Source organism: Telmatherina bonti, assembly GCF_933228915.1.
Source record: "Telmatherina bonti genome assembly, chromosome: 23".
Taxonomy (NCBI): domain Eukaryota; kingdom Metazoa; phylum Chordata; class Actinopteri; order Atheriniformes; family Telmatherinidae; genus Telmatherina; species Telmatherina bonti.
Genome location: NC_136632.1, coordinates 6,528,765 through 6,552,626, shown reverse-complemented (window position 1 = coordinate 6,552,626; position 23,862 = coordinate 6,528,765). Strand labels below are relative to the sequence as shown.

At 41.9% G+C, this 23,862-nt stretch overlaps 1 protein-coding gene across 1 annotated transcript in view; it reads left to right on the top strand.

The window, feature by feature from the left end:
- The window catches only part of lhfpl3 (LHFPL tetraspan subfamily member 3), a gene marked incomplete at its 5' end in the record, with an annotated part of 50,862 nt that overhangs the window by 888 nt on the left and 26,112 nt on the right, over positions 1 to 23,862 (top strand). The gene's annotated exons all lie outside the window — the stretch shown is intronic.

Below are 23,862 nucleotides of genomic sequence, written 5' to 3'. Positions count from 1 at the left end.
TGTCATGTAGGTGGAGAGGCAGCCTTGGGGAGAAAGAAACCTCAGATCCAAACAGTGTGGCTAAATAATAAAACTATACTCACATATTAACCTTTGGTCTTTGGACACCTTGAGGCCAGAATTATATTACAAATTCCTTGAACCAAGAGCTGAGTGAGTTTCATTTTGGAGGTGAATAACAGATAAATGCCCCATTTGCTTTAAGCTTGGAATTAAACTAAGCTGGAAATATGCATGAGGTTATTTTTCATATAGGTAAGTTTTTCTCTGGCGTCTTTCATCCAAACCTTTGAAAAAAAATACTGCAGGTCATTTATTTCATATTCTTCTTAAAAACATTTTTAGTTCCTCTCTGAAGCTTAAGGCCCATTTATGCTCCATTAAGTACGTAAATGGAGACGTCCTTTTTAAAAGTTTTTATACATTGCCGCCATCAGACTCCCATGTCTTTTAAGTTTGCCATAGTTGTCATAGTTGTGAGTTTCTGTTTGCTGCTTGAACTAACCAAAGGATGTTTCATGATTATCTGTGCCTGTTTGTATTTTTGAAATGGTTCAATAAATTCAAGAATTCATTTATTTTCAAAGTTCATCCACTAGTGGGCAGTGTAGAGTTCAGGGTTCACGTCCAGGTTTTGTTGGTAATGGTAATGTACCGCGACGAAATTGAAAAGTTGAAGACTACACCCAACACTTCAGAGAGCTGGTTGCTTATTTAGTGGTTTCTGTGTCATCTTCTGCCTGTTCCTTTTCTCCTTCTCTGGTTTGTTCCTTTTGCTTGTTGCAAGTCAGTTGTACAACTCAACACTCCCCCTACAATTTTTGTTGTTATTGTTCTGTTTTCTGCGTCAAGTGAAAGATGATGCCCACTGAAACGGACCAAATTAGAGCGTAACCAACACAGTAGACAAACCAAACTCTCTGCTTGTCTGCGTATCTATCTTCTGCACTGATCGTACATTTGTACAGGTAATTTTAAGATCTTGAACTCTATCCAAGATACTCTGCTTCAAAAGTCTATTTTGAACCAATTATGAAGTAAAGCCCCACTTTCTGACATTTTCTGTTTTGGACTGCTAACATAGCACAATCTTTTATTCTTTTACATAATTTCAGCTAAATACACAATGGTGTGTCTGCCATGTTGGAACTGCTAACGTAAACAATGTATTACTCATTTTAGTGATGCAACTTTACACAAAAACAGCTCAGGAACAAAACAAAAGCTCAAAATTTGAGTATGCAAAGATAAACCTTTTAAAAATCATGTTCAATTTGGCAAAGAATATGCATTCATTCATTTTACTAACGCTTGGTTCAGTTAAAGGTCATGGGAAGCTGGTGTCTATCCCAGTAATCATTGGGCAAGAGGCAGGGTACAGGTTGTCAGTCCATCAGAGGACCGGTATAAATACAGCTATATAGTCTCACACACTGCAGAGAGACAACTGTTACTATGTGCAACACTCAAAAACAAAACATAAAAGTGTTGAAATTTTTAAGTATAGGGTTATTTACATCGGTTGCAAAAATATATAAATAAATCAACAAATAACAGGCTATATTACAGATTTTTAGATGATGTCTTTTGGATGTGTTATTTCAGCACCTATGGTAAAAATTCACCATCAATGTTTATGAAGTGAGTTTGTCAATTCACATTAAACACATCTCAATTGGGTTTCTCCAGTTAAATCTAATTCATTTTGGTCTGATTATAATCTAATCAAAACAAATCCATATGGAGAGGTACAAAGGTTACTGCCTCTTGGATTCTAATAGCTGATTTAACAAGTTCATGTGCCCGAGGTGAGTTGTTTAAACAGTTCATAGGCATCATTACATGTTTTTCTTTCAGTAAACATGATCAGCCATTATTTTTATAGGTATTTTGTCATGTAATTACATAGCTGTTAGATAAAACCAGCATTTAGTAAAGCTGTATATTTAGGTCTCATATTGAACAATAAAACCTTAAAGTTGACATGTTCAGTTCTTTTTTCTAAACATTAAAATATATGAATTTCTATTTCAAACAGTTACAAGACTTTTGCATTTTCTTGAGTTGACTTTTAAAATATCTGGTAAGACTGTGCTAAAAAGAGCAAGCTAAGTCTCTAGCATTTTCCTCTCAGACGATGCTAACAGAATCTAGCGTAGCTGCCAGCATTTATCCACTCAGATTATGCTAGCGGGAGCCAGCATAGCCTCAAGCATTATTTGGTCAGACTATGCTAGCAGGGGCTAGCATAGCCTAAAGGATTATTTGGTCGAACTATGCTAGCAGAAGCTAGCATAGCCTAAAGGATTATTTGGTCAGGCTATGCTAGCAGGAGCTATGCTAGCTCCTGCTAGCATAGCCTAGCAGGAGCTAGCATAGCCTCCAGCATTTATCCAGTCAGACTATGTTAACACAAGCTAGCGTGGCCTCCAGCATGGATGGTGATTGGCTGCACAACTCTTTTGAATTTGCGTTTATTCCACCTATTTTTTCCACTGCTCATTTTCCATCTCGCATCTAAACATCCATCTTGTTTTCTTTTTTACTTTAATTTAGTCCAATACATTGCCATGGAGTCAGAAAACAGTCGATCCAACTTTGTCACGTAGGCAGACATGCTCCTAAAGACCTGTAAACACTCTTTGAAGTCTAAAATCCACAGAGCCTCCTTCAAAGTCTTTTGATATTTTGAACCACAGCTACTGTGATTGTCAGATGCAAAGTTATGCATTTGAACGAGCAAAAAGTCAGGAAAGATCCTCTCTATAAACTTTAAACAATGGTACAAGGTTGGTGGAAACCTCAAGAGCGCAGAGCATGGATGCTGAAAGCAAGAATCACTATTAATAGAAACCAACTAACAACTATGTAAATGAAGTAGCTTTAATTTAATCCTCAGACAAGAGATTCGATTTCATTTCATTTGTGAACACAAATGTAAAACACCCCACAGATAAATATTTTGAGCCCAGTCTCTGCCTCAGAATAATTTGTGTATAAATAATCCCTCAGCATTATAATGTGCACCTTTGTAGAAGCCTGCAGCACAACACAGGTTGTTCTCAGATGGGAATTAAATGTCAGAAGCAATGACAGTCATGTTGGCAGAGAGAATGCACTTCTGCTTTTGCTATCAGAAGTGCGCTTTTAACACGGGTGCATGCACAAAAGGTCAAACAATAAATAACTGGTGACTTGTCCTCTCAAACACTGGCAGCTGAAATAAACTACATCCTCTGACCCTGAATAGGATACAAGGGATAATTAGAGAAAGAAGCTAGCTTTACAACTCATCAACTGTTTTACTACATGTTCCCTTTACCGTGTCAAAAAAGTTCAGGTCTGAAGTCGATGTCATTGTAAAGGATGTCACAGGCTTAAAAAGTGTCAGAATCTTGATAAATTAGGAGGATAAAGTAGTTTAGGGTGGATTATGTTCAGTCCTGTTACAAATCTTTGCCATGATATGTTTTGTGTTGTGTCTTTAGTTCTAGTTTCATGTTTTATTTAGTAGTTTACTTGTTTAGTTCCCTTGTGTCCAGTTTTCTGGTTCATTAGGTTCACCTGGAGTCATTAGTTAAGGCATTCCACCTGCGTCTTGTTCTGTGTGTGTGTGTATACAGCTTGGTTTCTGTTCCCACTTGCTGGTTCATTGTGTTTGTTTATGTTGCTTCATATGTATTCATAGTCTATCCTGTTTTCCTGGTCAAGTCTTGGTTCTACATCCCTGCCAGCCGTCCACGCCTCCACGTCAACGGGACAGTCTTATACGCCGAAAATCAGCTTCTCTCACCTAATTATAATAACAGATAGAAAAGCACCAATAATAACTTTCTTTCTGGTCACGTGATGATAAAAACTCTAAATGTAAGGCTTGAAAACTGTCAAACTCAACAAATAATGAAAATCAAGTAGTTTTTGGTGGATTATGTTCACAGCTGTGACCAGTACATTAATAAAAACCAGTTTCCATCACCGACACAGAAGCTGCGTTTTCATCACCCATAGAACAGCGCAAAACCTAAATATAGCAATAAAAACTAGAAATGGAAACACCTAAGTTTGAAAATACCTCTCTTAGTATATTAGTACATTTCAAAAGTGTAATGAAACACTTTGATGCGTCGCTGGACGTGATATGGGGGTCATGTGACCAGTTTCTTTCAGGTAAAGAGGGTACGGTGTGTATGGATGTCGGAAGAGACGGAAACCTTTTTACAGATAATTAAAGAAAAAAACGTAACCTCAATCCTTGATAGCAAACAACATCAAAAAGCTGAGTTTTATTAAGGGAAATGAGGAAGAAAAGCTCTGAAATGTCCTGGCGAATCCTCCACAGTCAGTGGAAAACCCTGAAACAGCGCTAACTGGCAACCTGACACGGATGGTTTGGGCAAACCATCATTCCATTTTAAAAATAGATATTTTAGAAATATTGCTTTTACTTTGTGAAAAAACTGTCATGGAAACATAGCTTCAGTAAAATTTAGGTTATAGCCTAAATCAGTGGTTCCCAAACTGGGGGGCGGGCCCCCCAGGGGGGGCCCAGAGTAATCACAGGGGGGCAAGGCAAAATAAAACTTGGGAGTTTCTACACCGGATAAATTTGTAACAATATCATTGTAAATGATGATAAATCAACAAAAGAGACTTAAGGTAATAAAAAAAGCAAACTATGATGGAACATATCTGTCCCAGCTTGACCAGTAATAATAATCACCAATGGTGGGTAATAATGAGACCATAGTCTTTTGCATGGACCAAAATAGTATCATTTAATGTCATAAAGTACGAAGCCAAACAAGTTACAGAACTTGTGGACTTTTCATTTTGAGCACAAAGAAAAACCTGCAGGTTACTTAAGAAATCAAGTATCCAACTATCATATATAGCAAAGTTGTTTTACTAAAGCAGCATCGTCTCATAGAAAACTAGCATTGCATTGTGGGTAAATCCATAGCGATGGCGTTAAGGGTCCTCTGCCTCGTCTGGTGTTCATACTGCGTCCATTGTTGCAGTGGATTTCTGCAGTATACTTACATAAGACACAATAAAACAACCCAAAACAGCCATAGTTTCGTCTCCATGTTCAACTCGCAGAGTTTTCTTCTTCACGTGGGTCTTGTTCTCTCTTAAGCTGAATACTAGTGCAGCGCCACCTCTGGTGGGAATGGAGATATAATTATGTAAAGGTTTGGCTCGTTTGACCAAACTGCAGCGTGAACATGATCTCAGTTCGCATGGATACACCCCCCCCACAACTGAGCCGAGTCCCCAAACGGACCGAGTCTAGCAGACTATCCTGATGTGAACGCAGCCTAAATACTGCTGAAATCATGGTAAAGTTAACACTCATGAGATTTGATGGTTAATTATCAGTAGATGTGTTGCTGGTGAAAAATAAATGAAGGTGACACATTGGACAAATAAAAAGTCTTGCCTACAAAAAACTCTTTCAGGATAAACATGAATATGTCTTTGGAATGACATCAGATCATAGTGAGCATCATTTGTCCAAAGATCAACCTTGATAAAAGTGAGAAACTGATTAACAAACAGGATTAACAAACACTGCGATGGACTGGCGAGCTGTCCAGGGTGTACCCCACCTCTCGCCCTAAGACTGCTGGGATAGGCTCCAGCTTCCCCACAACTCTTCATCGGACTAAGCGGTTCGGATAACGAATGAATGAATACCAAACTGCTTGGAGTGATGAACATATCATCTGAACATGCACCTTTAACTGCCTGACTCATAACATTCTCATTTTGGTTCAGTCCTTCTCTCTCTTTCCTCACAAAAGCATCTCTCGTGGATAAAAAAAATAAAACCATGGACGTGTCCAGAGCACTTGCTTGTTTAGCGAGCGGACACGCAATCATCTCAGGAGGTAATGAACACCAACTACTCAATTTAGTTTTTTGTTTTTTTTCACTTTTGAAATAAATTGTAAAGGAGTATTTTCCCAATCTGCATACACAGCATAAACCTTCCTTATAAAATATTTCTCTCGCGTGTTGCCCTTCCTCTTGTGTCATTTCCTCAAGGATGTCTTATTGAGGCCAGTAGTCATTAAAAGATACCATGAAGTGCCTTTTTGTGCAAGCAGCCTGAAATCCCATCACGATTGTAAAAGGAAAAAAAAGCCTCTGTAATAACTCATCTCAGATGGAGGCTTTTCTCTGATGATGGGACGTCTCAGATCGGCTTCGAGTGCATACGAGACAGTGGAGGTCTAGCTACAGCTAAAGAGCATCTCTCTTATGTTACGTCCAGATATTTAAAAAAACCAGTCTGGTTTGATCTTATATGCTGCAGAGTAGCTGGCAGGCATGAAGATCATTAGGCAAAGAATATGGCTTCCTGCCCAAACATAACCATCTTATACATCTCCTTTATGACTCTCTGTCTGATACTACATCATCTGACACACACGGGATGCTACTACGGGATGAAAGAGGTGAAGAACAGATGCAGGCAGAAGTTTGGACAGACTTTCCGGTTTGTAAATCCCTTATTGGAGAGAGTTTTCCTCTGGTAGCTTCTGCTATGTTGGGGAATAAATCAAAGCTCACAGGGTGATAAAAGCTGGAGCAGCTCTCCATTTTACTCCCTTAAATTTGGTTGCTAAGCAAGAGGTCACTGTTACCACCAGAAAAGGAAATTTGTAAAACAAAAATGTTTTATGATAATGGAAAAATTACATTTAAAAGGATTCAATTCAGCTGATAATTATTTAAAACCCAGCTCAACTAGATGTCATTAAATGTTACAGGTTGCACCTTTAAATCTTCCCTGGATAACCTATAAAGATCTAGGGGTTTAATAATTCATGGATCTATGTCGATATGCTGATCACATGATCAATGAACCAATGACATCGCTCCAAAATGCAAACATTGTTCAGAAATCGATTTAATGATCACTTGTTTGTGTTGAAAATGGCTGCAGTTCCTCTGGCACATCGTTTTACATTAACACTTGTCTCTTTGTTATAAAAACTGCTTTTTATTTAAATTCATTCATTTAAACATCTGAGGTCAGGAATTAAAATGTAAAGTGATATCCTGGTTGCTTTTTGTGATCAAATCGTCATGGCAACACATAGACGTGGTGGTCAGCAGGAAGGTCGCTGGTTCAAGCCTCGGCTGGGGGGTGTGAACAGTGGTCTTTCTGTGTGGAAATTACCTGTTCTCCACGTGTATGCGTGGCTTCTCTCCGGGTCCTCCAGCTTCCTCCCACCCACATCCATGTTTGGTTGGTTGGTAACTTCTCACATGTAGGTCACAGTCTGCCAACTGCTTGTAGACCAGTGATCAAACTATCCATTTAAGTATCAACATCATCACACGGCTCCACTTTTTAAAGGAATCTAACGCATCAACTTGTATTTCATCTTCTTTCCATATCAGTTATTTTGTTTTGTTTGATCAACACGTTGCTCGCCGGAGGAACAGGAGCCTGCAAAGGTCACTTAATATGCCGCCCTGAGGTGATTTTAATCTGCAGATGTTCTCAAAATCTTACAAAAACTGGCGTTTTATTCAATATACTATAAAGGTTTACAAACATTTTTTTAAAATTGATACACAAAACTGGAATAACCTTGAAGACATCCTGTTTCCAGTGGCGTACTGGTCCCTAAAGAAGTCGGTATTCTCTCAATTTTCCACCCTTGTTTTAAAAACAGAAAAAGTAGCCCAGAAAAACACTGTTTCAGAAAAAGTGACATGTGAGACTCTATTTAGTTTATCCCATAAATCCATCAGTATATCTGCTCATTGTCACATAATTTCTGCTCTTTGGTTTCAGAGCGGAAGAGTTATGAAATGACTAAACCAATACTGGAACACAGACTAATGAGAGACAGGCTCATAGACACATATACAAATATCTTTATTATGTCTATGTTCGGGCTAAAGTTACTGCAGCTGATGACTAACTGCACCAGTATAGCATACTGGTAACCTTATCTGAGCTGCTGGGAGACGTAGCTACATGTGTAGGGATGTCTGTAACTGTAAAAGCAGCATCTCAGGAGGTTTAGAAGTGGGTATACCCTGGACTACACCACTGCCTGTTTCCATTTGTTTATGATTGTTGTTTAATTGACTATTTAGTTTTTTTTTAACATTTATGGCTGCACACTTAACGGCTTGTTAAGGCGTTTGACATCAGGGTGTCTATGGTGGCAAATTAATGAAAACCTGGTGAAAACTGGTGCCGCATCCGAACTTTTTCGGCTTCACATGAAGAGAACTCAGGAATCACTCAGGTAAAACCCAAATGCTAAAGATAGATTTGTTTATAAAATCATAATAGTGATAAGGATCCCTCTCGGTCTGAAATAAAGAATAGTCAGTAAAGAAAGTGCTCCGGGTTGATAACGTTCAAAGACAGGGTGAGAAGAGTGTTTTGTGTCTGTGGACGGCAGCTGCTGGCCGGTGCTTGTCTGTTGTTCACATCACACACATTTCCTCTCAAGCTTTCAAGCTGAAGTGTTGACACTCTGCAGACGAGTCAATTGTTATGTCAAAGCATTCGGAGCGGCCTCTAAATTTCCTCACTAGTTATGAGAAGCAGATGGCAGATGTTAGTCTTCCTCTGCTCCGTGTTTGCGGCACATCGGTCCACTGGGGATCAAACCTCATTTTTGCAAGCTGCCTCATTATTGTTTCAAAACGCATCAAATAAGGCAGTCTTGCCAGGAAACCTAACAGAGCACGAATATGATGTGATTCTCAGGCTGGATTTTGTTTCATTCCCATCAAAAATGAAGGAATCTCCAGAAGAACGGTTTCATTTCTCCGGAGACGAAGGGAATCAATGCCACGGAGAAGCTGTGGTTTTGTGCCATCAAGGCTGTTTGCTTTTCTTATTTATTACTCATTTGTAAGTTTCACTAAATATCCTGTTTTTCAAAAACAATCTGGAGGAGGATGCAAAACATTCAAAGGGTTTCTGCACAGCCTGATGACTTACACAGTTATTAGTGTCTTAATAGGTATAAATAAGTGTTTAATGCCAGGAATAAGTCCATCAGGAGGATGCTCAGAGTGGAGCAGCAGGCAAGCAACGCTGGCATGAAGCTGCACCCAGTAACCTGGAACTAGCCTCTCGAGTCCTGACAGCCATCTGGATCTCAGAGCCACAGACGTGCGCTCAGAAAAAACAGCATTACATGAACAGCTGGCTGTTTTTCAACAACTGTGAGTCCATAAAACTCTGTAGAATAAGAGGTAGGCTGCTGACTGGGCTGCTGAAGCGTCTCCAGCCGGTTGCCCAACCAGCAGCTCGCTGTGCAGAAAGTGTCTCCACTCATGGAGCTCTCTGCCCACTAAGTGGTCCTTCAGAGAGGAGAGCTGGCAGTAAAAGGTCCAGTCGGTAGCTGGATAGTTACTGATCCAAAGGTTGCTTCCAGAATAACTGGAAGCGTTGCTGCTGCTGCATGGCCCTGCTTGATGCCTGTGTTTGTGTTCATCTGTGAGTGACAGAAAGACGCAGTGTGTGGCCCAGTCGCTCCGGCTGCTTCGTGTTTGATGCACGATAACGCCGTTTGAAGCAGCTCCTGCCTGACTGATACTGCGACATGAATGCTCGGTGTGCGGTGTGGTATTCAGACGTACAGCTCCTCATAGAGATGTCAAGTGGAACAGGGCCGTGCTGCGAGAGAGGAGAGATGCCGTCAGGCTGCATCTGCAGAGGTAAAGGCTGGATAATTGAGTCTGAAAGATGAAAATGTCATATCAAATCAATGAGGAATATGATCCAATAAGAAGCAATCGTGAATAATCAATGGTCACTGTTGTAGTTTTCATGTCATGAAGGCAGATTCTCCAAACTGACAGATTTACGCTGATGAGATTCTGCAAACTAAAAGACAATCAGAGCTCATTTGCACTGAACCGGTGAATCCACGCGCATGTTGACATGTGAACCCAGGTGTGAACATGTCAGCTGTGTACCTGCAGGGTAAAAATGTGACACACCAAACCCCCTCAGAGGAGACATCCACCTCCTCCCAGCCTAATTCTGTTGCTTTAACATGGAAATGAAGCATTTTAGTTTAGTTTAAAAGGAAATAAAAACAGAAAAGACAACATTTAGATCTGGTCATCCCACTGATTGGTAGTAGGGGGGTCATGTGGTCATTTGGTTCATCTTATGATGTGATGGTGATGTTGTCGTTGTGTTTCTTCCTCTCTGTTCATATGACATGTTCTGGACAGGACTCTTGTCGTCATTTAAAGGTTGTGTCAGGATAATAAAGAGCCAGGCTGCTATAGAAGACAATGCATGTATGATTACTGATAACTATTGGACTATATGACGAGACCTTTGCTTTTTGTGCTGTAAATGATGTGATGAGATGATTCTGAGCCTGAACACCAGAAACGCTGTCATACATATATATATATATATATATATATATACATATACATACACCCTCTGATTGTTTTATAGTAAAACTGTTTGACTTTAGACTTGTTCTCTAAGGCTTACTTAGTAATTATACATTATTTCCACCACACAAAAGTTTCCAAAAACTTATCAGTATCAGACAGCACATTTGTATCCAAGCACAAAGATTATGAGATGCAATATTCTGCTATATTTACATATTTAAAACTGGATATTTTGACACAGTTCAGCTGCACTTCAGGATCATTCACTCCTTGTCATCTCAGATTGGCCTTTTAGCACAGTTTGTTCATTTGCCCTGCAGCGAGTATCGACTAAAAGTCCAGCCACAAGTTGCAGCTGCAAAGCGTCCGTGTGTCAATGGATGATGAAACGTTGTTCGATGTATTTTAATGTGGAGACACATTAAGATTCTGAATCATTGACGATGTGGCTGATTATCTTTTGCTGCCAGTAAACAGCAGCTGATCATAAAGACTCTTTACTAAAGAACAAAAGTCACATTAAAGATGGATTACAGCACGTTGCACCCCCCCCCTCATTCCCCATCAACAGCTACCTCAGCATCCACCCTACCTGTACTGGGACACCTCTCCTGCAGGTCTGGAGGATATTTGAAATTATCGATCTGAATACTAGTAAATCTAAGACAAGTATCGGAAATATCAATTCTTTTTGCTTGAAATTTCATAATAATTTAATGATATGTTTCTTTAAATGTTGATCGTGATCATCATACCACAATCAGAGAAACGGTTTTTACTAAACTAGATGAGAGAAATTAAAATGTAAGTTTTCTTTGTAAACAATGTGACAGAATAATCTGTTTTTTTCCTTTTATCACACAAGTGAACAGTGCAGATAAACCGAAGTAAAACCTGCTATTGTTCTGCTCACATTCAGCTTCTCGCCATTTTTACCACCAAAGTCCTCTGCTGGAAAAATATCACAATCATGTTGATACCGATCGATACTGAAACTAACCTTGGTATTGATACTATCAATATTTGGATCAATCTGCCCAGCCCTGCTCTCCAGCCAGTAAAAGTCAGTCTTATCTTCTTCCTCCCTCCTTTCCTTGTTCTTTAATGTCTTCTTCTGGTTCTTTGCTGAATTAGCTGAGGTGCATGTTAAAAACGGTCGATGTGTTAATATCCACTGTGAATTAACCCTTTTAACGTTCACGCTAACAATAAGACCAGACAAAAATGTTTTTCTGATTGTTTTGGACATTATTTTGGTTTTTTAGCAGAAGGTTGAGATGTTAAAAAGAAGAATTTAAATAATAATGTAACAACGGTGAAACAGTGGTGTGATGACACCTAGTTTGGGTTTTACATACCCAAACCAGCTGGTAGAGATGCTCAGGATGTGTTATTTCCACAATTTTCTTTAAAGAAATTAATCAAAGTCACTGCAAATCTACCTCTATGGTAGAGCAGGACCTTAAGGGTTAAACAAAACGCGCCACCCTGGAACAAAAAGTTGTATAGTTCTGTGTCTCAGCCTGAGGATCCAGAAATGCACATAATAATTGTAATTGTGCCTTCAAACGAGTCCGGAACGCAGACTTTTAAGGTCGTAAAGTTGCGTAATGCATCTTTAATGTGAGCTTCATGCGTTTATAGTGCTGTAGAGAGATTGAAACTGAAGCTGAGGGCTCATGACATCAGCTCAATCTTTATCCTATCATCCATGTAATGAGACGCAGGAAGAGTCTGAGAGGTTTTATGATGTAACCTGACCCAACACAAGATTTGGCCTGGACACACACACTGACGGAGTGTGTGTGAGGCCATTAGTGAGCGAGGTCTTCACCTGAGAGTGTTTGGATGAAGCCCTCTCCTTCTCTGGCCTGCCTCCCCAACAGCTGCCACCTGGACGGAAATAAGGTTTTCTGCCCATTTTTTCTTTTAATTAGCTGAAAGAGGTCACGGTAGCTACACAGCGGTTTGACACCAGGTCTAAGAAAGGCTACAGGAGCGTGAAGTGAAAGAGTGCCACGCTGTGAATTAGCCACATCAGAAGCCAGCCAAGTCAGCTGGAAACCGGAGCAACAGAGGATATCAACTCCAGAGTCAATCTGAGCCTGTGGATTAGGAAAGTGGATCACTTCCTTCTGCTGATGACCATCTTAAAGGAACAGTAGCCAATAAGAAAAGCCATCTAGTTGTAACATTACATTTACAGTCCAACCATTTCTTGTTATGTGTGTGCAGAAGACAGTGAAGAAGAGGATGAAGGGTTCATGTGGAAAAAGGAAAATATCCAACGGTTTATTTAACAAAAACATGCAGGAGGAGTCAGGGCTTGATACGACGACGGACTGGTCAAGCTGTGCAGGGATGAGTTGGTTTAAAAGGGAGGTGGTGGTAATTGTGGAGAGGTGTGTTCATGACCGTTATCAGGTGCAGCTGTGGCTGGAGAGGGAGGATAAACTAAACGAGGGCAAGTGGATCCAGGCAGGCACGACATTTGTTGTCTTACACAAATAAATCACAAATCACGGACACAACAATCAGAAATTAAATATAACATTACTACTATGTCTGAATCATCATTTATTTATTACACAACATCTTTTATTCAGCTGCTACATGTGCATCTTAAAGAAAGAAGCATTAAAATGAGGTTTTTTTGGACAGGATCTGTTTCCTTGCTCTGGAAAAGAAATGAACCCCTCCTCACTAAAAAAGCATTTGAAGTGTCTTTCGCAGGCAAACTCGTGGTTTTTTGTGTCCATTTCTGCAGGAGTTTTGAACCAGAGAGCAGTGAGCAGGTCATGTTCAGAGCCACTCATATTCCTGCTCTTCACATCCAACATGAGCATCAGAAGGATGCGTTCGGCTCATCTTACAGGCAGGAGCGTTATTCTCTGTCGGGAACAGAGCCATTTACGTTTCACCAGGATTTTCCTCCCGTAGCTCAGAATAAAATCTGAAAAATGTAAAAGCTGCACTTTTAGCATATTTTATTCATCTTGGATGGGCTGAAACTCGGCTTTTTAATGTTACAGAAAAAAAAAAAGGGACACATTTTTGCTGAAAAAGCAGAAGGGGGGGGGGGGGGGGGGGGGTCATTAAAAGCCCATTTAAACAAAAACACACAGTATTCCAGATTATTCTACACAAAGGATTTTAGTCCATGAAACATTTGGGTTTCATTTTCTGTGCTAGATTGATCTAGTGTTGTTTCTAAGCTGCATTAATGTAGAGTGAGATGCTTGGACCCCTCAGGGTGGCTTCTGCTGGTTGTGTTCAGTGTCTAAGTCATCATTTCCTGCCGTGGTATCAAAAGAAGCGGTGTTCCTTCTGCAGTAAAGACAACGCTCCATCCCATGATGCAGGAACACCTGCAGAATCTTTGCTGCTGAGGGTGTAAAAGCTAAAAAACTCATCATCATCCTCTGACATCAACCCTACTGAGAACCTGTGGATCATCCTTAAGAGGAAGATCTCAGAACGTGGGGGAGCAGTAGATCTTTATACAACAACTATGGAAGTAAACGCCGGTCTCTTGAAGAGATCCAGGCAGAAACTATCCTTGAACTTCCAGGTTTGATGATAGGAGAGTATGAAGGGATATGAGAGAAGGAATCCACGTCAACATCTGGAAAAAATCTTTGTCTTTATGCCAGAGGGGAACATTTTCAGCTCTGCAAAACCTATTTCACGTTTCAAAACTGTGATGCAGAATAACGTTTTGTCTTTCTTCAATAAAATCTAGATCATCAATTGGTCTAATATACCGATTGACAAATAAAGAATCATATTCAGTCACTCATTTGCTCATTTGCATTGATTATTTTAGACGAATAAACAAAAACAGCTTATGTATGATGATGTGCCTCAAAGGCCACAAAACAGAAATGCCAGAAAAGCTTCTTTTGTCTGAAAAAACGAGCCGTCAACGTGGGTATAAATCTAAACACACTGAGGCAGATGTGATGATGAAGGTGTCACACAGGGGAGACGGTTTTATGGGGGAATCATGTGAAGGAGTGATGAGACAGAACATTGTGTCCGAGAAGCTGCACTCACTGCCAAACATGAGGTTGTCGTGTCTGCATGTGAGCTGCTTGCAAATCATCTGCAGCCAGCGGCAGACTGTAATCTGCACCAACAGCTCCATAGCCGACGGTGTCATCAGAGCTGCAGCCGCTTGCTTCATCTGGAAAGTGTTGGGAGGATGACTTCATCTCCTACCTACATATGATACAAAATGTTCAAACAAAGCGTCAACACGGGGAAGGTCACTTTATTTTGAGATTTATTACTGCAGCTGAAGAACCAGTCGTCCTGGAGCGATGAGGAGTTTGTCATTAAAAATTATCCGGGTTGTGATGGACAGATGGAGCCGCAGGATCGACCGGAGCCTATCTGAGGTGAAGCTAGAGTGGTGTGTCTGATTGGGGAACCGTGAGGTATTTAGAGCTTTAACTGTGACTGACAGTTTTGACTGCAGAGTGGCGAGGACGTGGAATGAGAAGAGACGGAGATTATGTGAGTTGGGGGGAAAGTAGAAGACACTGTCAGGGCTGCCAGCCAAAAGAAAATGACATCTAAAGAACCTTCTCTCCAAAAAACGGTCCAGCACTGTAGCGCTTCTCAAAGCTGTTCAGGTCAAACTGCAACGAAATGAAGAGCAAAACAGTTTGCAAGCACAGTGAGGTTTTTTGTTGTTGTGGAAATAGCGTCTTGCCAACATTTGAAATGATTATTCAGATATGAACTTTTGTGTTAAGCAAAAATAACTTTTAGTGCAAATTAAATTGGTAATATCCTCACGTGGACAGTTAAGAAACAGAAATGATAGTAGATTTTCCAGTGAAAAGCTATAAAAACAATACATCTCATATAATAATCAGATTAGATAAATTTGTGTAATGAGGGAGTTTGTGGCCCTGGTTGAGTGTAGATCAAGGTCTGCTTGAATTGGGAAGCTGGGCTAAGAATCAACTATATCTCAGAGGTATCTAACCTTGAAACTCCCAAACTGTTGAGTTGAGCTCGCTGGATAATCACAATGCCAGTTTAGAAACTACAGCAGAGAAAATGTGCAAATCCGGAAGATCTGTGTAGGAATGGAATACGGCCTATACAGGGCCTGAGTAGGGTCTGCATAACCCTGTGTAGAGCCTGCGTAGAGTCTGCGTAGCACGTGTACAGTCTGCGTAGAGCCTGCGTAGGACACGTGTAGGGCTTGCATAGGGCCTGTGTTGGAGCCTGTGTAGTACTTGCGTAGGACATGTGTAGAGCCTGTGCAGAGCCTGCGAAGGCAACATGTAGAGCCCGTGTAGAGCCTGCGTAAGGCCTGCGTAGGGCCTGCGTAGGGCCTGCGTAAGGCCTGCGTAGGGCCTGCGTAGGGCCTGCGTAAGGCCTGCGTAAGGCCTGCGTAGGGTCTGCGTAGGGCCTGCGTAAGGCCTGCGTAAGGCCTGCGTAAGGCCTGCGTAGGGTCTGCGTAAGGCCTATGTAAGGCCTGTGTAGAGCCTGTGTAGAACCCACATAGGGCCTGTGTAGAGCCTGCGTATGGCCTGTGTAGAGCCTGTGTAGGGCCTGTGTATGACCTCTCTGAGCCTGCGTATGGCCTGTGTAGAGCCTGTGTAGGGCCTGTGTAGAGCCTGCGTATGACCTCTCTGAGCCTGCGTATGGCCTGTGTAGAGCCTGTGTAGGGCCTGTGTAGAGCCCACATGGGGTCTGTGTAGAGCCTGCGTATGGCCTGTCTTGAGCCTTTGTAAGGCCTGTGTAGAGCCCACGTAGGGCCTTTGTAAGGCCTGTGTAGAGCCTGTGTAGAGCTTGCGTATGGCCTGTCTTGAGCCTTTGTAAGGCCTGTGTAGAGCCCACGTAGGGCCTTTGTAAGGCCTGTGTAGAGCCCACGTAGGGCCTGTGTAGAGCCCACGTAGGGCCTTTGTAAGGCCTGTGTAGAGCCCACGTAGGGCCTGTGTAGAGCCCACGTAGGGCCTGTGTAGAGCCCATGTAGGGCCTGTGTAGAGCCCACGTATGGCCTGTGTAGAGCCCATGTAGGGCCTGTGTAGAGCCCACGTATGGCCTGTGTAGAGCCCATGTAGGGCCTGTGTAGAGCCTGCGTATGGCCTGTCTGAGCCTGCGTAGGGCCTGTCTGAGCCTGCGTAGGGCCTGTCTGAGCCTGCGTATGGCCTGTCTGAGCCTGCGTAGGGCCTGTCTGAGCCTGCGTAGGGCCTGCGTAGGGCCTGTGTAAAGCCTACGACGGGCCTGCATAGGACATGTGTAGAGCTGCATTGGGCCTGCATTGGACCTGTGTAAGATACGTGTAGAGCCTATGTAGGGCCTCTGTAGGACTTGCATGGGTAGTTGACTCTCGTAAAATGTGCTCTCAAATCCGAGTGTAGGGTTACAGTACCGTGTTGCTGTGTCTCTTCCGATTCTGACGATCGCAGTAGAGCTGGTAACGGCTGGTAAACTCCAGTCTTCACAAGCTTGTGGAAGCAAATAAAGAAATAAATCTTCTGTTTAAACTTTTACAGCCTACATGATGGTGATGCTGTAATCAAACATACACCACCCGAGTACAAATCAAGCTTAAGAGTCACCTTTCCTTTTTTTTTTTTTTTTCAAATTTACTCAAATAAAAGTCATAAATATGGTGTAGTGATGATGCATTAGAGCTGTACTGTCAGATTTTCTAAGTTCTTTGTCAGAAATACAAGAAAAACAACCCTTAAAGCCAGATGTCCAAGTCGGCGAAAACTCACTGGCATCCACATAGAGGTGGCTGCTAACTCTGACTTCTGACCTCTGTGTCAAATCAAACACACCATAAAACTACTCATGGAAATGACTTAATTCTGCACATTAATATTTTTGCCTGATGAAGACAAAACCCCGAGTAGTTAATATTTCTTAAGCTGTTATTTACTGAGTACTGTGTCAGCTGAGTGTTGTGGTGGAAATAATTATTGATCCACTTCAGTTCTCACAAACCGCATGCAGAAGGAGCCATCATACAGTTACAGGATATTAGAAGGAAACTAACTAAACAGAGGATGTGTCTAACTTTTATCTACAGACGAGGAAAGAAGGAAGAAGTCCCAGATGGGAAAAGTTGAGAGGAGGAGGAGAATCAAAGTTTCCATGCTCGAGGTCCCCGTTATCTAGCTTGAAGCAGGTGTTATCAAAACATTTCCAGAAGTCAGACTGTTCCTCCTTTCCATCACAGTGTTTGGCATCTTTCCAGCACCTTTCATTCTGTCCTGACTGACGTTTAACTGGGGGATATTTGGACGAGCCTGTGGGAAGGTTTTTCTTCTTTTTTTTTGCCACAACATTGTTTTACAATAATTGGTTGCCAAATGCCTGGTGGCATGTTTGACATAAACTGCTCTAACTCAAGAAGAAATTGTAAAAATGATGGCACACTGCACTCTCCTACTCCAGACATGTTGTTAATGATGCATTGTGAAGGTAAAACCCGTCACTATGGATCAGATTTCTTTTTATCTTTGAACAAAAGTTGAATAATTAAGCTATTTTTTTTAACCAACAGGCTTTTTAATTGCTTAGGGGTGTGATAGAGAGAGCATTGCATGCTACAGCTGTACATGTGCATGTTGGTTTAGTGCAGAATATGCACAACGCAATCCTCATTAAAAACACTCATGTCCAAAAAAGGCTCCATCATACAACTCTCAGCTATTTCTTCACAAACCTGCTGATAAAAAATGTTAACCTCCACATGCACCAACAGTTTGTTGGTATAATGTTGTGGTGGGATTATGCGTATAGTGTAGTTTTAATATGTTACTCATTTATTAAGTTATATTAAGATATATATTCTGCATAGTTAGAGTAGTTCAGTCAGCTTGCTTTAGTAGATTCATGCATAAAACTAAGTGTTCTGTTCAAGGCCTGTTTCAGTTTTGACTGTTGTTATCTCCAAGCTAGCAGTTATTTTGACTAGTGCTGCCAGGCAAGGGTTGTTTGTGTATGCTTAAAGAACACTGTAGCACTCTGAGCAGGGGCAGAGCTCTCCAGACCTCTCGCCCGCAACATCTGTACATGGCCAATAAATTGAACAGAAAACAGTTGATTTATAGATTTATTTCTCATCGGATAAATTCCACGACAAACGGGAAAACAGGGGGTGGGGGGTGGGGGGGGGTCGTGCACCATTTCCCTGAGCAGCCGTGCCCTTTAAACTGGTGGGATGATGATGGGATAGTGACCAGACAGGAGGAGCCACTCGCAGAGCTGATGGGTCGATAACGAGCTCTTTCCAGGATTCTCTGCAGGACATGGATGTGTTGAAGTGATATGCCTTCATAAAACTCCGAAGCAGGTGCTAGTTATGGATCAGCAGGAGCGCTAACAGCAGGGGATTAGGAGGAAAATGAGAGCACTGAGTGGTGTGAGGCGAGGAAGAGGAGTGGTGACATTACTGGTGGGAAGTGGCCGCCTCTGTAAGGCAAAGGAGTGCATGTGAGAGCTGATCAGCTGAGTGGAAGCTAAAGAAACATTTTCAATCTGTTATCCTATTGTGCAACGCATCCCCGAGGTATCGTCACTAAATAGCTTGCTTGCTGCCCTCTCTATTAGGGATAAGTAAAAAATCCCCGAGAAGGGGAAAGTGATCATGTTAATAAGCAGAAAGTTGTCCCAGAGGAAAGAAGAATAAATATAATCAATAAATAAATCCAATTGGATTGGGGGGAAGAGTTGTTCTGCATTTAAAGGTTATGATCATAGCGTTCAATGTCTCAGAGTGATATAAATAACCAGCCCACTCACAGCACTGTCTTCTAAAAATCAATCCATCCCACCATCCTGGCACTTCTGGACCAGCTCCAGTTCATCACAGCTGGACTTCATTTTGCTTAATTCTTCTTATCAAGTAATTGAATCCCTTTTCCAGTCAGACCAGTTTGGAGTACGGTCAGAGGAAAGCTTCCTTTCTTCAGGTCGCTCCATCAGAGCTGCCAAAATGCCACTCTGACCTGGCAGGAGCGCCGAGTGTCCGACTGCACTGTTGTTTCCCCTCTTCCAGGAAATTTATGCAACATTAACAGGAAAATGTTGACTGATGTTTAATGCTGCAGAAATATCACCCATGTCTGTGTGTTTTGTGATGAAACAGATGTGATGTGAAATAGGTTTTAAGACCACAATGCGTGCAGATCCAGCGCATGAAAATCAGCAACCTGCAGCAGCTCTGCTGGTAAAGGCTGGCGTCATGCAGAGCTCTGTAATCTCCTATGCCTCATTAAGATATGATTATCCCGTCTCCCCAGGAGTAATGTAATTAGTGTAACCAGGATGGAGGAGGGGTGGAGCACAGAGGCTGATAGCAGCCCTGACCTGCTGCCCCAGCCTTAACCGCACATCTCCAACAAAGCTTAGAAATCCACATACTCCAGTCATCAACTTAATCCCGAGTCAGCTGCCACCTTTTCACCGTCTGCTAACAACCCCAAACGACTGGAAACTTCTTTCCGTTTGTGCTAAAAACAAGGCCGAGCTTTGAGGCTCGCCTTGCTCTGATCGGATGTGACAGGCCGAACGCGAGGAACGAGACGTAGAGCCAAGGGTATGGAAAATCTACTGTCACATGACTTTGTTGCATCTTGATCCTCGGGGCCTTTCAATCTAAGCTCACAGGTCACAGCTGAGGTATTCTGCAGCCAGCGACCTTGCAGAATAAACGCTGCGGATTAATCTCTGTTCAGCGACCCTCGAGTGATTTCAACATGGAATATGCATGCACACATGAGCACTTGTTTGTGAATAAATCGGTCAGTGTTTGATGTGAATGAAGTGTCATGGTGTGTTAAGTCTAAGTTGAGTTTTTGAGACATGAGGTCAGGAAATAAATATCCTTATTTAATCTGCAGATGGCAGCATTAACTGCTGTAATTCATGTTTCTGAAGACGGTAAATGACGCTGTTACTTCACAAACCTGCTAAACATCCAACCCAGACCCAACATTTCTCGTTATTCTCCTCCTTGCTTGTTTGTATTTACACTTGGTCTGCAGCAGACTCTTCTCCGCCCGGATTCATAATTACAAGATGAGGCGAGGTGAATTCCACTTAATTAGGACCTGAGGGCAAAAGTAGAGAAAGTTACCCCCCGCAATTAATCTCAGCTTGTGAAAACAGCAAGTGTGTTGCTTGTGGGGCTTATTTACAACCAAAACACCGTATTTGTGTGAATATTTTTGGTATACCAGGAAAAGAAATGAACAGCGGTGCAAAACTGTGTTTGTACCCAAAGAGCTGGATGGTGTAAAAGCACAGGCACACCAGGTCAGGTATCGGGGTTAAACCAGGCCTGTCATTCATTCATTCATTCATTCTCCGAACCGCTTAGTCCGGTGAAGGGTCGCGGGGAAGCTGGAGCCTATCCCAGCAGTCTTTAGGGGAAAGGCAGGGTACACCCTGGACAGCTCGCCAGTCCATCACACGACGATTCACTGATGTTATGCAATGTTAACATAAGAATATCATAAGGACCTGCATGATGATTATATTATTCACTTTCACTGATTTCCCATCTGCTATTTATCAATTATTCCAGATGTTTTAACATTTTAGATCTGCATGAATGCCCTGAACTTATTTTTGCAGCATCTAATTCTGTTGTGTGAAAGTCTGAAGACACCTCTCATTTCTTCACTAAACTAAGTGATTGTTTTTATTTTTAAATGAAGTAAACAAGACAAAAAAAAGCTTCTTTGGTAAACAAATTGTCTGTAAAAGATCTGATTGATCCATCAGTCTTTGTATTTGCTGTTGTGTCCTCTGTCCAACTTGTCAACAAGCCTTCCTCTGCCGTTAGCTTCTACATGTCTGCGAGCACTGAGGAGGGGCGTGCTTTATAGATTTCCCATCGGGGGTTTATCTTCTTGATCACGGGGCCAGGATGGAGACGACAGGCACTTGATTTATTCTCCTCCCCCTGAGTAAGGCAGCAGGACAAGGACACAGCGACCCATCTAAAACTCTGCCTCTGATCAGCCCGTGTGTGTTTGACTGATGCTCTTTTCCATATGTGTTTGATCCGATGAGTGATGCCGATGTCGTGGGGTGTCGAGGAGACTGATGCAGGGGCCTGGGCCTCCTTCATACCTCACCCTCTGTTTTGACAGTTGTTGTCGTTTAAGGCTCAGATGCTCCTTGATTTATAGCACAGACATTTTGGTGAAGGTTGCATCACATTGAACCAATTTAAGATCTAAAAACAGCTGAAAACTTTGGTCTACTTAAGCATTTATTCAACTATTTAAAGTGGCATAACTTTCTGACCTTAAAAATATGTGTTTCGGACTCATAATGGTGGCAGAGTGACATTTATTACGAACCTTTATGGAGACATGGTTGCCCAGCAAGCGGAGAAACTGCACCAGTTTGGCTTCACAGCACTAAGTCTAATGCTAGCAACTGGGTATCAAGACACTGCATACTCTCTTATGTGGTGGTTTTTCAGATGTTTCCAGATGCAAGTACATCAGAAAAGTGTCATGGAAACACATTTATGTGCATTTATGTATCCCCTGACGCGACGTAACCAGTTCATGTAAAGTAAAGATGGAGAGGTATGTATGGACAGACGAGGACACGGACATTTTTTTCCAAATGATTAAACAGAAAACAACAGCCTGATGGTCGGCGGTTCGAGTTCTGCTCCTCTATGCTGCTGAAGCCCCGAGGAGGATGGGTCTTCAAGGACTTGTCCCAATGATGCAGAGGGTTGCGTCAGGAAGGGCATCTGACGTAAAACATGTCCCAAGTCACCTGCAGTGCTTCGCTGTGGCGGCCCGTTCAAAGGGACTGGCCGAAAGGGAAACAACAACATTAACAAAAAACAACAGTCATCCTTGATAGCAAACAACAGTGAATTCAGTAAGAAGGGCTTCAAAAATCTGGGCAGAATCTTCCACAGCAAGTGTGAAACCCTGAAATAACGCTATCTGGCAAAAGATGCAATTCTGTGCAGCTTATTTGCTAAACACCATTCAAAGAAAAGACATACGAATCACAGCTGCAGTTTGTCTAAATTTTAGAAATATCATCTTTGCTACAAACTGTAATGGAAACGCAGCCTGTTGCAGAGAGAGAGATATAAAAAGAGTCAATATCAGACTGACTTTTACTGACTGGAGAGAGCTCAGACAAGAGAGAGGATGCAGGATGGATGGTGTTTTAGCTGTTGTTAGGGAGTGACACAAAGTTTCAGTACGCGTTCATTGAAAATGTTCTTTTTTCTTTTGAAAGTTGTTCTGAACAAATAAACGACTTGAACATGAAGTCATTAAGTTCAAGAGATCCTAGAACAGTCTTTTCCTACATTGCGCCAGCGCTACACCATTTTTTCTCTGTATTACTTACGATGTGTTGGATTGTATGAAACCAGCAACGCTCCACAGTGACAGCAGGGCAGAGAACTTACAGATTTAGCGTGCACATCCGTCATGTAAAGCTGGATTTATACTTCCACGCTGTCTGTGTAAGGTTGGTTGGCGTCACCATCATGTGCTCTGCATGCGGCTTTCAGACCCGATGTGCACCTCTGCTAGCACCGCCGTTGTACGGACGTACTCCCATGTGATTGGCCGGTTTGTGATCACGTGTTTCCAGATTTCTGGAGCTTCAGATGAGAAACTGCAACACAACACCGGTTTCAGCTGCGCTGGCCCGACTGTACGCAGACGTCGCACAAACGTAGCTCAAGCTTGTGCTTGCATGCCGTCTTCTGATGAATGTTTACGGGAATGTTACGTAGCATCTGAAATTTGATCTTCTCTGCATCTCATGTTCACTTGCATTTAAAATACAAGAACGACATCTTGGTCTACTTCTGACTTGAAAAGAGGTAGAGCTGAAGCGTCAGTCTGGTGGGAGACGATATCTGTTGTAGTATTTGTACAAATTTAGGGGAAGAATAAACTGAAAATTGCTGATTAAAATGTTTGACTGAAAAAGGTTTTTCAGACAAATTAAACAAAAAATACAAACAATTTATTAATTCATCAAAACATCCGCTCTACATGCTTATGTGACTGAATTTAAGGTCCAGGACGGTGGTCTGAAACCTGCAGCTCCAAACAAACAAATAGAAAATGCTGCTATTTTAGCAGTTTTTTCCTTTTTTTATTTATTAACTGGACTGAAGTTGCACCAGTCGAAGCTCTCTGCATTTTGTGTGGTTAATCCCAGCGGCTGCTACATTCCACAACATAATGACACTAAGATCTATCTTTATTCTCACCAGGCGGGAAACGATGTTTTGTTTTGTTTTTTTTAAACATGATTTTTGCTTCACTACATTAGTATAACTGAGCTTTCAGAAAGATGGGAGGGTTTATTTACAAGAGTTTATTACTGAAACTTTCCACATCACATGGCGTTGTGATTCACACTTCCTCCCTGAAGAGCCCGAAACTTTAAATCCATCAGATCGACCTCGAC